The sequence below is a fragment of the Nicotiana tomentosiformis genome, chromosome 4 (genome assembly GCF_000390325.3).
Source record: "Nicotiana tomentosiformis chromosome 4, ASM39032v3, whole genome shotgun sequence".
Classification (NCBI taxonomy): domain Eukaryota; kingdom Viridiplantae; phylum Streptophyta; class Magnoliopsida; order Solanales; family Solanaceae; genus Nicotiana; species Nicotiana tomentosiformis.
In genome coordinates, this window is record NC_090815.1 from 122,578,934 (window position 1) to 122,596,905 (window position 17,972).

Here is a 17,972-nt window from a genome sequence, read left to right on the forward strand (position 1 = left end):
TCACCCTAAACATCACAAAGAGATGTTCAAAACGACCCAATACTTGGCCAAAATGGGAAGTCCATATGTTACAACGGTTACACATATACACACAAAAGAACAACATCATGAGATACCTTGAGGCTTTTGATTAGTCAGGGCGTATCAGAGAAAGTAAAGAACAAAATATAACTTTAGAACAAAAGAAAATTTTTAAAAAGAAAAAATGGATAATCAGACGGATAATTTGATATTGCCAGAAAATATTATATAATTCTTTTAGTTTGAAACTGCAACCAGCAGTCTCCACAGAAGCTCAACGAGATGTTCTATTGCTGTTATTGTTATTCCTGTCTTTCACAAACTAGCAGAAATGCTAGTGATAAATGTATTTCGAGACTGTAGACTTCACTACATGTCCTTAAGAAATTTAATCCATTCATTGTATTCGAGGTTACAAATTATTTCCTCTCAAACTAGAACAGAATAATTGTGAACAACTAATTTTTGACCACAAACAAATTCTATACTATTTTACTGTAAATATGTATTTTATGTCTAATTTTGATATTTCAAACCTTTATCTCACTTTTAGTAGAGCTTATAAAAACTACAGAAATATTCACACTTTTAGAATAAATTTTTTATTTCTATTTGTAAAGAGAAAAAGAAAATTTACAAAAAATATTTGATTTTTTTTAATTAGAATTTTTAATATGTAAGTTATGGTATTTTTTTTAGTGTCATTTAAATTATAGTTTAAATATTTGATTTTCTTATATCTTTTTAATATATAGTTAATTAGATTCTTACTTAGGTATTTTGTTTTATCTTATAAAAAATAAGTACGTTTCTTTTAGTATTATAGACCTAAGTATGTAGTACTTTTTTTAAAGTAATTTCTTTCAGAAATATATGATATTAGTATCAGTAGTTATTTTTTTCTTTTTAATATTTGATTATTAAGTCTTGTTAATTGGCTTTTGCTTTTCTTAAAAAAAAAAAAAGGATAAGAAAATAAATAAAAAATGATTTCTTCCTATCCTAACTAACAGTCTAACACCACGACTTTCTCCTTCCAATCCCCATTTCCCTAATTCTCTCATAATGCTCACATTAATCCTAACTCCCTCACATTCTATTCTCCACTTCCCCCATTCATCTCCTTAACCCACATATTTGTCACACACACAAATATTCTATATATAGCACACACACTTTAGTAGAAGAAAAAGGCAATCAGATAGAGAAAAAAATAGCAACTAAGAAAAACTAGCATTGTTTTTTTAGAGTGAAAATTACTTTGAGATAAACTGGTTGGTGGACTTAGTAGGTTCGGAGTAAAAAATCGAAGTATCCTTCGTGATTTTAAGTTCACGGGTTCAACTCAACAGATTAAAAGATTACAAAAGGTAACACTCAATCTCCTCTGTATAGTTTAAACATGATATATGAGATCTATGTCTTCTTAAGTCTGAAAATTTTCTTTAATTTGTTTGTAAGTTTTTGTTAGAATTATTTTTTTGCTATCTTTTCTTTTTCTCTGGTAAGATAGAGAAAAGTGGCTAAAGTTTGTTATTCCTCTTTGTATGTAATATTTAATATGTTAAAAACACTTTTATACTAATTCATGAATTTGGAGGCAAGATATAATGAGAGTTAACATGTTATTCTTAATTAGTTAAGCTTATATAGTTTGTAAAGCTCGATTTTATTTTGAATAAGTAAATCAAATTTGGGGTTGATAATATTAATTAATTTTAATAAATAGGTCAAATGTTTTTGATAAGTCAGTGTATTAATCAAAGGACTTTTATCAAACAAGTTTAGTAAGTTGACAAATTTTTTTAAGAATCCGTTGGTAAATCTAGTATGTTCGGTTATGGTATTCGATACATTTATTTTACTCTCCTGGATATAAAATAATCTTTGAGTTTTGGAATTAGTTTGTATTGACAATATACTTACCGTCAAATAGATTTAATGAATTAAATTATTGAGTCAAAGAATTTAATATTCGATTTTGACAAACTGATTGTATTCTTTAGTGCAAGTTTATTTATTTTAGTCACATATTACATTTCGATTTTTTAAAGATAAATACTTATTTTCTTATTAGAACGTAAGATAAAGTTCTATATTTTTCAAAATGTGAATATGGAATCTGTTTATATTGACGTGTGCTTTGGTAGAAGAATTGTTTCGTATCATGTTTGATGGCTTCATATTTGTTATCCATTTTTTTTCTTTATGACAGATTAATGGTTTGGGATATATGTCTGTTCAAATATTGTAGCTTGTTTGGTATATGATCGTTGCAAGAAGTAAAATAATTAGCATGGTAAGAGTAAAATATTTGTAAAGTACCGAGATGAGTCAAATAAACGGAATACTCTAAACCTCTAGAAAATTTTTAGATGTACTTTAAATATTAGCCCATGTGTTCATACCCGAACTTTGGATTGATATGCTTAAGTACTAAAAGGGTCATGTGCGTATTCTCGCATCTCGATGCCTTTAAATTTAAAATAATTATGTTTTAACCATGTGTACATTCTGTACCTTGGTTTAACATCTACCTTTAAAGGAATACCTTGTGTGCATACCGCATCTAGGTCAAAAGAATCAATAAAATATAATAAATTAAGTGAAGTGGTAATAGACAAGTCATAATCAATAAAATAAAAGAATAGCCAAAAATTAATTTTAGCCTTACATTAGTCAATAAATCGACCGTGCTAGAACTACGGGATTCGAGGGGTGCCTTATACTTTATCCTCGGTCAACAGAATTCCTTACTCAGTCTTCTATTTTCGTAGAACATAAATTAAGAGTCAAACCTTCCTTTTGATAAGGGATTCAAGATAAAAGATGACTTGGAGCACCAAAACTCAATTTCAAGTGGCGACTCCAAATAATAAATAATCTCTTTTCAAAATGTCACTTCAATTGGAAAAAACTCTTCTAACTCAACCTCGTAATAGGGCTGTGCGGGGAAAAAGAGGTGTGACAGCTCTTGAGACTCTGCTGGGGATAATTAATTAGAATTCGAGCTTTTTACATTGATTCGTGTTTGACTTTTATCATGTTTTGGATATTATTGTGTTTGGGAGCCTAGTGTACTATTTGTCACTTGTTTACCGCTTTAATATTTATTTGAACTGTGATATAAAGTGTATCTTCTCTTGCACCACTCTGAGTCTTCTGATAGGTAGTTATGTTGTGTTTGCCTACCAGCATCACAAAATTTCTATCCTGAGATAAAACAGTTAGCCTACCAGCTTATGGTGAAGGATTTAGTCACACATATTTAGGCGGGAGAGCCGTTAGCTAGCTAGTGTTGTTCTACTACTGGTGACGCTTGATGTTCCTCGGCTCGGGTTGTCCACCCGGGTAAGCCAGGTCTAGATACCACTTCCTTTAGGATTTGAAAACTTAGAAGAACAAGCCACAAGCAATGAATATCCCTAGTAGGCTACGCTTTATTTGTATAATGTGCATTGGACTTAGCGGGACTCGACACAGGAGCCGGGCCCGTCTAGGACAGATACTAATTTTTTCAGACCAATATATTCATATTTCTATGCTATATGTAACATTATTTTGTAGGCTTTACTCAAATGTTGACCGGCTTTAGGATAGATTGATTTAACAGAAGAGAGAGAAAGAGAAAATTTCCTCCAAGTTTTCATGAAGTACCCGTTTTTTTAAATAAAATTTTGAAGGATTCTGGTGTGTAAAATTATAATTTTTAAAATAATTTTTATTTATTTATTTTAACCGAACTACGCGGGTTTGATTCTCACCGGATGTGAGATACGTAGGCAGCCTTCATCGGGTTCAACCCCATTTTTTGTTTTAAAAACATTAAAAAATGTCTATGAATTATTTTTTTCAAATAATAATAATAATAATAATAATATAATAATAATAATAATAATAATAATAATAATAATAATAATAATAATAATAATAATAATAATAATAATAATAATATAGTCACTTTGTCAGTTTTATCCCTTTTGACCAGTGTTACCCTTGCGTCCGCTCCTTTTGTTGAAATAGCCTTGAAACCTTCCTCGGAAATGCGAAATGGTCGTTTTAATAAAAGAGGCCAAAATTTTTTATGTTCACTTATTTTTATGAAAAGTAGTCATTTTGAGCCTTTTATTTTTTATCTCATGATTATTTTACTAATTTAACTTTTTTTTCTTAGTCCCACATTTTGGCATTTAATTTTTTTTATTTTTATAGAGTCAAAACCCGAGATATCAGAATTCTTGTGTGTCAATAATATATTTGATTAAAGCCTAACCTTGTGTTTGGGTAAACAGGTACACCATGAGTGGGGAACGAGGTAAATTTGAAAAGAGGCCCAGATCAGAAGGGATACCGGATTTTCTGATTATCGATTAGATAACACAATTGTTGTGGGATTGGTGGAGAGACTTTAAGGAATATGAACGAAGCGAGATAAAGAAGTACTTAGGACATTTGGTTCATATGATTACGATCAAGCCCAGGAGGGATGTGATTGAAGCTTTAATTCCGCACTAGGATCCTGAAAATAATGTGTTCCGTTTTACCAACTATGAAATGACTCCGACCTTGGAGGAAATCGCCCATTTACAGGGGTAGGGCCGCAATCTTCGCCGCCAAAGGCCCATAGTACTAAAAAATAGGGTAAGTTTCTGAAGCTCATAAACATAAATTACGGACAATATGAAGGTTTATGAGGCAAGTGGGTTAAGTTGGGATTTCTGTTTCACTTGTATGGCCTAGAATTAAATTTCGAAAGGAATGTGGGAAAATTAAAATCAAAGGAAGATAAGGAAACATGGAAGGTTCACAGAAGGTTTGCATTTATGGTCGCCTTTTTGGGGCGTGTAGTTTTCCCAGAAAGGGAATGACGCATTGACATCCGCTTGACAGGTGTAGCTGAGGCTCTGGCCTCAGAAGGGGATGATTATACTTTGGTCCCTATAATTTTTTCGTGCTTTAACTAGATGTATATTGGGTGCGCGAAACTTTGATGCTGCAACATTTTGTTACATGTATGGTTTTTGGAGCATTTTTATCGTCATCCTACGATCACTAATTTTTGTGAGCTATGGCCCCATCATACTTATGATCACCAGAAAAGAATTGACAAATGTGACTTACCAGAAGGGGTTGACGCTTGGAAAAAACTACTTCTTACTCTGTCTGCCAAATGGATCACTTGGAACTACAATTGGTTTTTCTCTAAAGAGGTCATTTGTGAGTCTGCATACCATTCTTATTTGGTACTCATAGGATTAGATGGTGTTCATCCCTATGCTGAATCATACTTATGATCACCAGAAAAGAATTGACAAATGTGACTTACCAGAAGGGATGGACGCCTGGAAAGAACTACGTTTTTCTCTGTCTGCCAAATGGATCACTTGGAACTACGATTGGTTTTTCTCTAAAGAGGTCAATTGTGAGTCTGCATACCATTCTTATTTGGTACTCATAGGATTGGATGGTGTTCATCCCTATGCTCCATTTCAGGTAATGTGCCAATTTGCACGACTACAAGAGGTGCCACCAACATGAGATATGAGCAAGTTCTGTTATAATTTGGGTAAAAATCAACCTCATGACGAAGAAGAAATTATGAAAAATGGGTATGCAAGTAAGGTCTCGAAGTTAAATGAGATGGTAGAAGACCGAGATAGTGGATAAGTGATCCCTGAATATATTACCTGGTTTCATGACCCTTCGTTGTTTAGAGATAGGCCTGAGGGGTTGAGCATGAGGAGAAATGATAAAAGAACTATAGAAAGGCTAAAAGAGGAATTGGAGTATGCTCACATGACCATAGCCTAACAACAAGCCCAACAGCAAGTCGGATTCGCTCAGATTTATTTAAATATTGAGAAAGATTATCAATCTGCCTTACGGGTCATGGATAAAGATCTAAAGCATGCTAAAAATAAGGCGGCCCACTTAGAAGAAGAACTGACAAACACGATTGGTTTAGTTAGAAGAGTTGAGGCGAATAAAAATGCTGAAATACATAAGCTGCAAGAAGACTTGAGTATCATTGAAGAGGACGCGCACCAGCAACATTTGGAGTTTGATCAGCAGAAAGAGCAGTTTGAAAGAGAAAATGCCTATTGGATACGCTCAAAGGGCCAGCTTCACGCACAATTGGAAGAAATAAAAAGGTAGAAGATGGGTCATCAACATGCAGATTTTGAGGCAGAGCGGTGCCAGTGGATGATTGAGAGAGGTGTGCTAAACCGTCTTATTGAAGAATACGAGGGACATGAGGCTCAGATGAGACACACCCTCAACACTACCCAGATGTGGTTGGAGAATTATCACGTGAATATGGGGAAAGCAGAGAGTAAGTACTTTGGTTGGCAGAGAAAGAAGCATATATTCATGATGATCATCGTCATCTAAACAATGAGAAAGTTGGTCAACAGACACGTGCCCTCGTTCCATAATTGCCAATGGTGTTTCAGAATTTGGACGAGACTTTGAGGGGAGAGTGGATGCCAAGAGATACAGATCATTGATGATATCAGTTTAAGCAAGAAGACCATTGAAGATTAAAATTTTAGTGCAGTAAATTAGTTTTTAGTTTCATTTTCGTTTGTCGCATTTTCAATTTTATATTTGAAGTCTTTTATTCCTATCAAAGTTTGTTTTATTCCAGTCATATTTATGTCTTTAGAGTTAGTTGAGTCAGTTTCTATATATTTTTCTATTCTCTCATTGTATATAAAAAAATTAATTGAAAATGAATGAAAAATATTTTATTTTGTTTTATTTTATTTCATAAAAAATTTAAAAAACCCATCAAAATTATTATTATCTCCTCCCTGAACTACGTAATGGTCTGATTCATGAGGCGTCATGATACCTAGGCAATCCCTATCGGATGCGATCATAGCCATAATTAATCTGAGCAAAAATAATAATAAAATATAAATAAAAATTGAGAGGAAAAAAAGAAAAAAAAAGAGGAAAGAAAAGAGAGCGTTAAATTCAAGATGAAATAACCAATAAGCCGGGGATGAAGCATGAAGCCTTCCAAGCTCATTTTAGAAATAAAAATGACATACAATGTGTGATTAATATTTGCAAATTGCTTAACTTTAACACGTTTGTTGTTTGTCATTTTAAAGATAAAGTTAAACAGAGGTGGTTGGTTTGTGGTTTAAGCTGACGACTCACCCTTACAACACGAGATCAAAAGGAAAAAGTAGAATGACAAACAATAATGAAAATGAGTCAGATAATGATGATGTCGAGGGACAATTGGTTGAACAAGGTTCGTGATTGGTTGAAGAAGTAAGAGTGCTGAAGCAACAATTAGCAGAGATGTACGAAGCCTGGGTGAATGGACAGGCACCACCTCCAATACCCATAGGGCCTTCAGACAATTTTCATAATGTGTCGGTTGCAACTCAAGTGCCCATATCTATAATAAGTAATCCATTGTACCAACCTGGATTCAGTCCGAGCATTAACCTTCCCACTATCCCCATTACCTCCATTCCACATCCTCAAACCGCATCCCTCAGAAATGGCCCACCTACTGTACCCATTACCCATACTTTCACTGTCCCTCAACTGACTCTTGCTCAAAAGTCCAACAATGATCCATAACTGAATGCTCATGAGGCCCAACATTACTCTTCAGAACTGACTTTCAAGGTTCTAGATTCATACAAGCATACTCCTTAGAATGTGTTCCCAGTCGAGATCGAAAAGCTCGACAAGAATACAGAACAAGAGGAAATGGCCAAAAAAATAAAGAGCTTGGAATAAACCATGAGAAACATACAGGATTTAGGAGGCCACAAGAGTGTTTTGTTTAATGATCTATGCATGTTCCCCCTTGTTCATTTGCCACCCGGCTTCAAAACCCCTAAGTTTGACAAGTATGATGGGCCTGGTGATCCCGTTGCCCATTTGAAGAGGTATTGTAACCAATTAAGGGGAGCAGGAGGCAAAGAAGAATTACTCATGGCTTATTTTGGGGAAAGTTTGACAAGAATTACTTCACAGTAGTTCATAGATCAAGACATCTCTCACTGGCACGTTTGGAACGACATGGCTCAAGATTTTGTGCAACAATTTCAGTACAATATTGATATAGTGCCAGGCCACTCTTCTCTCGTTAATATAAAGAAGAAACAAACAGAAAGCTTCAAAGAATATGCAATCAAGTGGAGAGAGCAGGCTGCTGGGTCAAACCACCAATGAAAGAGGCAGAAATGATTGACTATTTTCTCTAAGCTCAGGATCCTGATTACTTCAATTACATGTTGGCCGCTATTGGTAAACCTTTCACTGAGGCGATTAAGATTGGTGAAATAGTTGAGAATGGCATGAAGTCGGGCAAAATTGTAAGTCAGGCAGCCCTTAAGGCGATCACACAAGCAATTCAAAGTGGGTCAGGCAGTTTTGAAAATCGGAAAAAGAAAGAGGAAGGATCCATGATGGCATCTGGGTTCGGGGGAGTTCAAAGAGGAATAGTTCCTTCTTATGTGAAATTCCAACAAGCACAATCTAATTCTCCTCAACATTACTATATGCCTCAGGGTCCCCGATACTCAGTTCCCCCCATAACAATACACAATGTTTAATGCTCAGGCTTATGCTAGGCCTCCCAATCACCAACAATGGCGGGCACCGATTCCACAAGGCTCCCGTCAACTCCGGCCGAATTTTCAGGCGCCATATAAGACTCGTCCCCGACAGGAATATGTGAGAGAGCAGGATCCAAAGAAAGAGTTCACCCCAATTAGAGAATCGTATACAAGCTTATTTCGAAAATTGATGCAGTTGCAGTTGATTGAACCTGTCATGCCGCGTTATGTGAATACAAATTCAAAAGGTTTTGATTGAAATGCAAGATTTGAGTATCACTCTAACACCCAAGATTTAAATTATGCTCTGTGAGTTGCTCAGGGTGGGTTGCTCTAATGGTAAGCGCCCTCCACTTCCAATCAAGAGGTTGTGAGTTCGAGTCACCCCAAGAGCAAGGTGGGAGTTCTTGGAGGGAAGGATGCCGAGGGTCTATTGGAAACAGCCTCTCTACCTCAGGGTAAGAGTAAGGTCTGCATACACACTACCCTCCACATACCCCACTAGTAGGTTTATACTGGGTTGTTGTTGTTGTTGTTGTCTGTGAGCTTTGGGATTCTCTGTTTATTTCTCAGCCAATATGTGATAATAATATGGAATAGTAGAACATATGTTTATTTATCAATAAATGAACTCAATGGTCAGTGAAAAAAAAGACAAGGAATAACAGTTTTAGTCCTATTATTGCTTTATTATAACGTGAAAATAGGGGACGGTTTTGGTCAATACAGTATTTGTGAGACACAAATAATATAAGAAAATTTAACGTTAATCGGCTGGTACAAGCAAGTGGAATAAAATAGGGATATAAAGAGTTATGATGGAAAATCATATAGATGCATAAAGGAAGCAAGTTAAATTCTTTTATTTGGTGTAAAACATTTTGGAAATTCGAAGATAACAAAGCTCCTGAAAGTAGAAAAAGACTTTTTTTTGGAATGGTAACAGAAAATACAAAAAGACTTGTGGAAAGTTCAGTACAAAGTACCAAACACAACCATGGTATACGTGCTGTTACGTGGCGCCTTCCTGAAGTTCCTTGGAAGGGCGACGTAAGGCTAAGCAACCGATGTCAGTGCGGTTGCTATGCGCCAACTGAGGTCCTCTCCGTACGCTAGACTATATTGTCAGTGCCGTACGGGAAAACCAATGTCGTGAGCAATTGAGCAGCGAAAAATGAGCAATTGATGATGAAAGCTGATGATTGTATTGATGATGATGAAAGCTATTACAAGATGCTATGCGGTATCGGGGGAGAGAGACACCAGTACAGAGAATTGTTTGAATGCTTTGGTCCCCCTTAATAATGCTTAAAAAAAATAAACCAAAGTTACATGAGTTGACCTAAGAAAGATGTAGAAGCACACTGAAAATGAATGAAGTAAAACTACTCTATAATTACAATAAAAAGGACTTGGCTTCTATGGAAGCAAGTTTGATAGCAGCAACTTTGTCTTGAGCATCAGGGTCAGCGCGCGACACTATTTGGATCTGCCAGCGGCTGGGCGCTGATGCTTGGCATTGGGTCTGCGCGCGGGGCACTGTCTGTGCGTGCGACGCTATTATCAACATGATGGTTTGTGCGCGCGGCATTGTCGGTGCGCGCGACACTGATGGCATTCGCCAGCCGCTGGTCGCTGGCATTGATTATCGGTGGGGCAACAGAGGCGCATGCGTGCTTGTCACTTGGCGCTGCCGAGACCACGGGGACCACCGTGGCGCTAGGCGTTGGGAGGCTTGCCGAAACGTCACGAGACGCGTCCAAGGGGTCATGGGTCGATGATGGAAATCAACCCATGACATTCTTCCCCACCTGAGTTGGTGACGTCCTCGGAGCATTACCTGCAGGATGATGATGATTGATCAGGCTCTTGATGGTTGGGAGGTCTATTCCCCTCGGTGTTGTGAGGTGGATTTCTGAATGATCTTCCATGTATTTCTGAAATGGCCTGAGGTGGCTGACATGGAAGACTGGATGGATTTTCCACTAGATTGGTGTGTTCAGCTGGTATGTGGATTTCCCGATACGCCTTTCAATGGAAAAAGGCCCGATGTAGCTTTGCAATAGGCGAGGATCTTGGGTCCTCTTTGCAAACAAGTTCCGCCTCGGGGTTCTTACCATCACTTTGTCCCCTGCTTGATGTTGGGCAAAGCAAAGGTTTTGTTCGGCATGCCTCGTTGCCCTTTCTTGGGCTTTGACAAGATAGCTCTGCACCATCGAGAAACTGGCAGCTCGAGGAGATAATGGCATGTTTGGAGCATTCATATTATGTGGGAGTAACGATTGCTGTCCGATAACAATTTCAAAAGCGCTTTTGTTTGTATGGGCGCACTTTTGTGAATTGAACCACAGCTGAGCAGCATCCAGAAGTTTCACCCAATGTGTTTGTGACCTGATTGCAAATTGGAGGAGATATTCCTCCACCATGTCATTGAACCGGTCTGTTTGATCATATGTTTGCTGATGATGATGGCTTGAGTTGTAACTCAATTTGGATCCGAGGCAACTGAAGAGTTGGGTCCAAAATTTGCTAGTGAAGCGTGGGTCGCAGTCACTAATGATGTTGCTGGGCATACCCCAATGTTTGACAACATGAGAGAAGAAGAGTCGAGCTGTATCTTCCGATATGTTCTGTGGGGCTGCGATGAAGGTAGCATACTTGGAAAATTGGTCTACTACCACCATGATGGTTGCATGATTTCCGACCTTGGGTAATCTTGTGATGAAATTCAGGGAAATTCTTTCCCAAGGTCTCTGTGGGACAGTAGCGGCTCCAAGAGTCCCGCTTGTGCTGAGTGATGCGACTTGTCCTTTTGGAATGCTTGACAAGTCTTCACACAATGAGGGGTGCCATGAGCTGTTGGACCCCGATGATGTGATGTTTGTTTGATGATATTGAGGGTAGCCGGAACCGTAGGTTCAGGTCTGTTGGTTACCTCCTTTAACTGCATGGCCGTGATGTTTCCAGTGGCCATCTTGATGGGTATGCACGGTATGGTGCGAGGTTTGGCCCCGTTGTCTCCCATCATTAGGAGCATGTTGGCATACGGTACCGGGATGGTGTTGGTCTGCCTGAGGAATTCCAATCCCACTATCAGTTCGAAGTCATCGATGATAGCTATGTGTAGGTCGAATATTCCCTTGTATGGGCCAAGCTTCATTGGCACTTCTTTGGCTATTCCACTCACTTGTTGAGATGGAGAGTTGATAGCCTTGACACGACCCTTGCATTTTTGCACTGCTAGACCGAGGCGTTGCACCTAAGTTGAGGCCAGGTAGTTTTGGCTAGCACCCGTGTTTATCAATGCCCGAATAGGTCTGCCGTTTACTTTCATGTCAACGAATATTAAGGTCCTCTTTTGTGATGTGGGAGGCCTCTCGTCCGCCTTTCCTTTCCCTTTCTTGTCGATTGGGAATGCATTCTTCTTGGGGTTGCCAGCATTGGTTCCCGCCAAGGTATCATGAATGGAGCCAACAAATGCGTTGAAGGCCCCTACTTGTTCTGCGTCGACTGAGCCGTCCTGATCTGACTCATCATCGTCAATAGTTTGTTGAGCATTGATTTGTATATTGGGGCATTGATTGTTCCAGTGTTCCCCGCCTCAATGACGACATTTTGATGGGGGCTTTCTCCTCTGATTGTTGTTGACTGATGCAACACCGTTGCTGCTTGAGGAAGGAGTCATAGATTTGGATGCACCTCGATCTCCTCCGCTTTTGTTGGGGACACAGTTGCTAGGTTGGCTCCCATTGTATCCCTCTCGGACATGCGGCTGGGGCCTATCCTTCTGAGTTTCCAACTGATAATCCCCAAGGCACTCTGCAGCTTGAATGGCCTTGGGCAGGGTATCTAACCGTTGTCTTTGCACCTCCATACGAGCATGAGGTTTCAAACCTTCTATGAATGCGAACAGTTTGTCTTTGTCCCCCATATCCCGTATGTTTAGCATGAGTGCGGAGAATTCACGCACGTAGTCCCACACCGACCTGGTGTGGCGGAGTTCACGCAACTTTCTCCGTGCATTGTATTCCATGTTTTCGGGGAAGAACTGCAGGCGTATGGCGGCCTTCAGTTCTGCCCATGTCTGGAGAGTATCTTCACCGGCCCTGATGGCTTCGTATTTGACTCGCCACCAGAGTTTTGCATCACCCTGAAGATACATGGTAGCAGTTGCTACCTTTTTGGATTCTTCCAACTATCCCACGGCATCGAAGTATTGTTCGATGTCGAAGATGAAGTTTTCCACTTCTTTAGCATCCCGGGCTCCGTTGTATGGATTGGGCTCCAGAATTTTCAGCTTTTGTGGCATGGGGGCAATGTTCATGGCACCCCTGATTTGGTTTTCGCCTCCTTTGAACAGGCTTTGAAGGGCAGCATTGACAACATTGAGCTGGCCTGTCAAGTTGTCTGTCTGCCTCTAGTTCCCGATGGGCTAAATCCTCGGCACGCTCCTGTTGGAGGTCCTCAAATTTGCCATGAATTTCGGTTGCCTCGACGGCAGCCTAAATACCAATCTTTCTCAGAGTCGCGACTGATGTTTGCTATGTCAACTTCGGCCTGCCGCATTCTGCGGTCCAGGTCGTCCAACCTTTGCACTAGGCTGGTTTTTAGATCAGGCAATGTATCCATGATGGGCCGTAATGCGTCAACCGTCTCTTCTAGGGTCGTGATGCGATCCCCGTAATTCACCATGGTTAGAAATGGTGATGATGATGGCAATGAGTTCCCTCGTCCGATGTCGAGCGTAGGCTCTGATACCAACTGTTACACGGCGCCTTCCTGAAGTTCCTTGGAAGGGCGACGTAAGGCTAAGCAACCGATATTAGTGCGGTTGCTATGCGCCAACTGAGGTCGTCTCCGTACGCTAGACTAGATTGTTAGTGCCGTACGGGAAAACCAATGTCGTGAGCAATTTAGTAGCGAAAAATGAGCAATTGATGATGAAAGCTGATGATTGTATTGATGATGATGAAAGCTATTACAAGATGCTATGCGGTGTCGGGGGGGAGGGGGGAGAGACACCAGTACAGAGAATTGTTTGAATGCTTTGGTCCCCCTTAATAATGCTTAAAAAAAATAAACCAAAGTTACATGAGTTGACCTAAGAAAGCTGTAGAAGCACATTGAAAATGAATGAAGTAAAACTACTCTATAATTACAATGAAAAGGACTTGTCTTCTATGGAAGCAAGTCCGATAGCAGCAACTTTGTCTTGAGCATCAGGGTCAGCGCGCGCATTGCTGTCGGCGCGCTCGACACTATTTGGATCTGTCAGCGGCTGGGCGCTGGTGCTTGGCATTGGGTCTGCGCGCGGGGCACTGTCTGTGCATGCGGCGCTGTTGGCAAAATGATGGTTTGTGCGCGCGGCACTGATGGTATTCGCTAGCCGCTGGACACTGGCACTGATTATCGGTGGGGCGACAGAGGCGCATGTGCGCTTGTCACTTGACGCTACCGAGACCACGGGGCCGACCGTGGCACTAGGCGTTAGGAGACTTGCCGGGATGCCACGGGGAACGTCCAAGGGGTCATGGGTCGATGATGGAAAGCAGCTCATGACAGTGCTTATGTATAAGAGAAAAGTAATAGCATAACTCTCCCACCCTATAACACAACCATGAAAAAAAGTATAGTACATATTTTCCATTGACCAACCAATTTCAGCTTTGGGAAAGATCCAACTACCTGTACAAATGCAAATGACAAGACAAATGATCTCCTGAAGCAGAGACTAAAGTACTAAGATTTTATATATATATATATATATATATATATATAGAGTGGCACTACAAAAAAACTGGGATAATTGCGGCGGTTAGATTTACGTATAACGGCGGTTCAGAACCGTCATAATTGTCATTAATGGCGCCCTACATATCCGCCATAATCGCTTCCGCCAAAAGGTGTAATACAGCGGTTTTCTCTTAACTGCCGCAATTTACAGATACAAGCGCCGCAATATGCATATTTAAGAACGGCTGTTTACTTTGCTTATTGTGGCGGTTTGTAACCGCCGTAACTGTTGTCCCTTTCAAATTAGTCAGTTTATACTGCCATAATTGTAATATTTTTAATGTTAATTTTTTAATCCTACATTTAGATCCTTTATCCTTTCTAATGCACAAAATCCATCATAATATGTTATCAAGCACCCATCATAATAATTAACATAAATTATAGTAGAGAATTAGATAAGCAAAATATTCATCATATTAAAACATAAGTGCCCAAAATCCACATCATCCAAGATTCAAGTTTAAGTTGCAGAGAGTTATTCCAAAGTTACAACACAAAAAAAAACACAGTTCATCCTAACAATGATTACTAATTGTCGTTTGCTCCGTTTTCATAGTTACTTGTTAGGATTACTAATTGTCGTTTGCTCCGTTTTCATAGTTACTTCCGTCAAAGGATCTTCTTGGCCCAGTTGGTGACGGAACATCATCTCCTAGATTGGGGTGCCTGCATAAAAAAAACTAATTAGTAGTGTCAAACAGTTTTACTTTAAAACACTGTAATCACTGCTCTCATTCCAGCAGCCTTTTACTGAGCAAAATATGAATTGTAAGAATTCTGAGTTTCATTGCTTAAGTAAAATTTTATCGTGCTTCATTCTCAATCTTATCTTTCAGTTGACCTCCAGCATATATACCACCTGTGAATATGTGAACAGCAAGGTTCAATTCAACTAGTCCTTGCTCTTGGATCAATTTTTCTTGTCATGTTTTGGCTGCTGACTGCAGTTAGCTTAGGTGGTATAATTTGGGATATAGTATTTAACTTGGTTTATAATTTCTCCCTACAATTATAAAGGGCAGTTTGAACCAAATATACAATCCAGTAGCATTGAAAAACCACTAATTTCCTTATAATATAAGTATATGTAAAGAAACTAGACATGGTTTCTTCAAAACTATGTGAACAAAAATCTCAACAATAATCCTATGTCTTTTTGCACTGGAAGTAACAGATTGATATTTTTATGAGATCGTTGTAAATTGTAATATATATTTAGCTATAGTGGAAGACCAAACTATAAATTATATATAAAGAGAAAGAGTGAAGTTCTATATGATCTTGTGTATGCAAAGTCTGACTACATATATTCTGGAATGAGAGCGATGCTAGCCACCAAGACTTATTATTTAATATAGAGAGAGTAGAAGCAAGCCTAGCGAAGTGATGGCATGAAATCGAATGTGCAAATATTGAATGTGCAAACAAAGAAAAAATAAGTACTTGTACCTGTGAAGGAGTCGGAAATAAGTGAGCAAACTCCTCGGGGATATTTTCTATTTTTATTTGAAATAAGCTTGTTAGCGCATTTAATTGTGATCTCATATTTGCCATCTCTTGCACCCATTGTGGAGGTGGAGCACTAATTCTAGCTGCGCCCATATAAGAACAACCACCTCGTCTTGATGTTTGCTTGAATACTACAGTTGGAACTGCACCCATGCCTAAGCCTCGAACACGGCCAGGGTGCTCGGGACCAAAGACTACACCAAACGCGTCATTCGGTGAAATTTCTGCCAGAGTTTCTGGTCTGTCTTCGAATTTCTTCAATTCTTTTCTACACGAGAGACAAAATATAATTACAAAAGCCTACTACAACAGATTATGTACTACAACAGAATGTACTACAGAATCATTGGCTAGTTTGACAGAAAGAGGAAAAGTTTCTCTATTTTGATTGATGTTGGTGACAAATGAAACTTGCAATTCACACATAGGTTATTAAGATTGATGATTCTTTTCATCAGATTTTCATATGAATCACCAAAACACCAAAAGTACCTGAATATACATGCTTCTGTTAAACAAAAAGAATTCTGCCATTGGATTAGCACAAAAATGTGAAAGAAAAAGCAGTTAAACTGTTAGTTGCCTTTCAAGAACATTTTCCAAATCACTAATGGGGCTGTTACCAACCAAAAACACTTAAGAGGAAAAAAAAAACAATAAGCATAATCAAAAACTTAATCAAGAATCTCCATGTATATAAAGAATTTGAAGCAGCAGAATAAGCATCACAGCTCACACCAGAGATTAACTGATCACATATTGAACCAATAGAGGAACATTGTGGCATTTTACCACTAACAGGAAAGTAAAAGAAGAAAGCAGAAAATAGTGATCGACACTTACCCCAATCTCCCTAGCTTGATCATTCACATAACTCCCATCTTTCCTCTTATGAGTCTCAGTCCACACTTTGCCGCGATCAACTTCTTTTCCCTGTTTCTTCTTAAAGTTTTAAAAAGTAAAATTTAACTAAATAACTCTTGTCACATTAAAGCGACAGTAAGTACATCGTATTAAATTACCACCAAAGCCCTTCTTCTAGCCAAACTCATAGAACCACTAGTATGGGGAAGTGTTTGTTGTCCTCGAATCCGTTGATTTCTCAAACAAAGCGCTTACGAGTCAAAGTAGGAGAATTTTTATTACATATAAAAAGCGACAAGGGGCCCAGTTGCATTAAGCAAAACGAAAAAGGAAAAAAAAGAAGCCACAACAGTGGCAGAGAAGAAGCAGCGAAACAAAAAAGGGAAAAGAAAACAGAAGCAACAGCAGCATCAGCAACCTTTGTTTCCTCTTTTGAACGATAGTTAACATACAATGCCCATTGGTCCATGGGAATGCCTTCTGGAGCATTCTTGATGATATCTTCTTTACTCAATAATGGATCTAGAGCCTCATGCCATATTTTAAGCCTTAATTCCTTCCACTTTTTGTTAAGCGAATTGTTAATCCAACCTTTTACCTTTTGTTGATCACTACTCTTGGATAACAAGAAAACTAAAGCATTTTCTGACATTAGGATAACAAGAAAACTAAAGCAAAAGAAATAGGAAAAACTACTCATGGAAAGTGGAAGATGACAAGTACTTAGTGGAATAGTCAAGGTGCTCGTAAACTGGTCCAAGAGTGATATTGGGAAGGATGTAGATTAGTGTAGCATTTTCTGATTTGGAAATGATCATTGTGATAGAAAGGTGCAAGGTGTTGTGGCCAAACGCACACGCAAGTATACGCGGTCGTCAAGTAATAAAGTGACTAAAAGTCGGATGTCGAACCCACGATGACTTGTGATTAACTATTAACTAAATTAGACTATCCTAATTATCTAAACAAGAATTAAACCTAAAAATATTTAATTCTAAACTAATTAAATAAAAAAATATAAATAATGAACTTTGAACAGAGAAAAAGCAGTTTTTTATGATATCAATATAATGAAAACGATCTAGGGTTATGGGCTATCTAACAATCCTATTGTATTCTTCAATTTAATTGACCGACTAATTTATCTAGCTTATTGGTTGTCAGGGTTAATATTGCTCATAAGAATCTGTC

At 38.5% G+C, this 17,972-nt stretch overlaps 2 long non-coding RNA genes across 3 annotated transcripts; one reads left to right on the top strand and one right to left on the bottom strand.

The window, feature by feature from the left end:
- The first annotated feature begins 1,138 nt into the window (after nucleotides 1–1,138).
- On the top strand, nucleotides 1,139–6,783 carry LOC117273311 (uncharacterized). Its single transcript, XR_004503324.2, has 2 exons — nucleotides 1,139–1,391; nucleotides 4,314–6,783. It is a non-coding gene; the product is annotated as an uncharacterized lncRNA (long non-coding RNA).
- A 9,171-nt stretch (nucleotides 6,784–15,954) lies between these two features.
- On the bottom strand, nucleotides 15,955–17,402 carry LOC104104062 (uncharacterized). Of its 2 annotated transcripts, XR_011415835.1 has the most exons (4): nucleotides 17,200–17,402; nucleotides 16,940–17,031; nucleotides 16,761–16,859; nucleotides 15,955–16,185 (listed from the first exon to the last, which is right to left on the bottom strand). It is a non-coding gene; the product is annotated as an uncharacterized lncRNA (long non-coding RNA). The 2 variants fall into 2 exon arrangements; XR_011415834.1 differs by lacking the exon at nucleotides 17,200–17,402 and having other exon boundaries at nucleotides 16,940–17,054.
- Nucleotides 17,403–17,972: the final 570 nt, after the last annotated feature.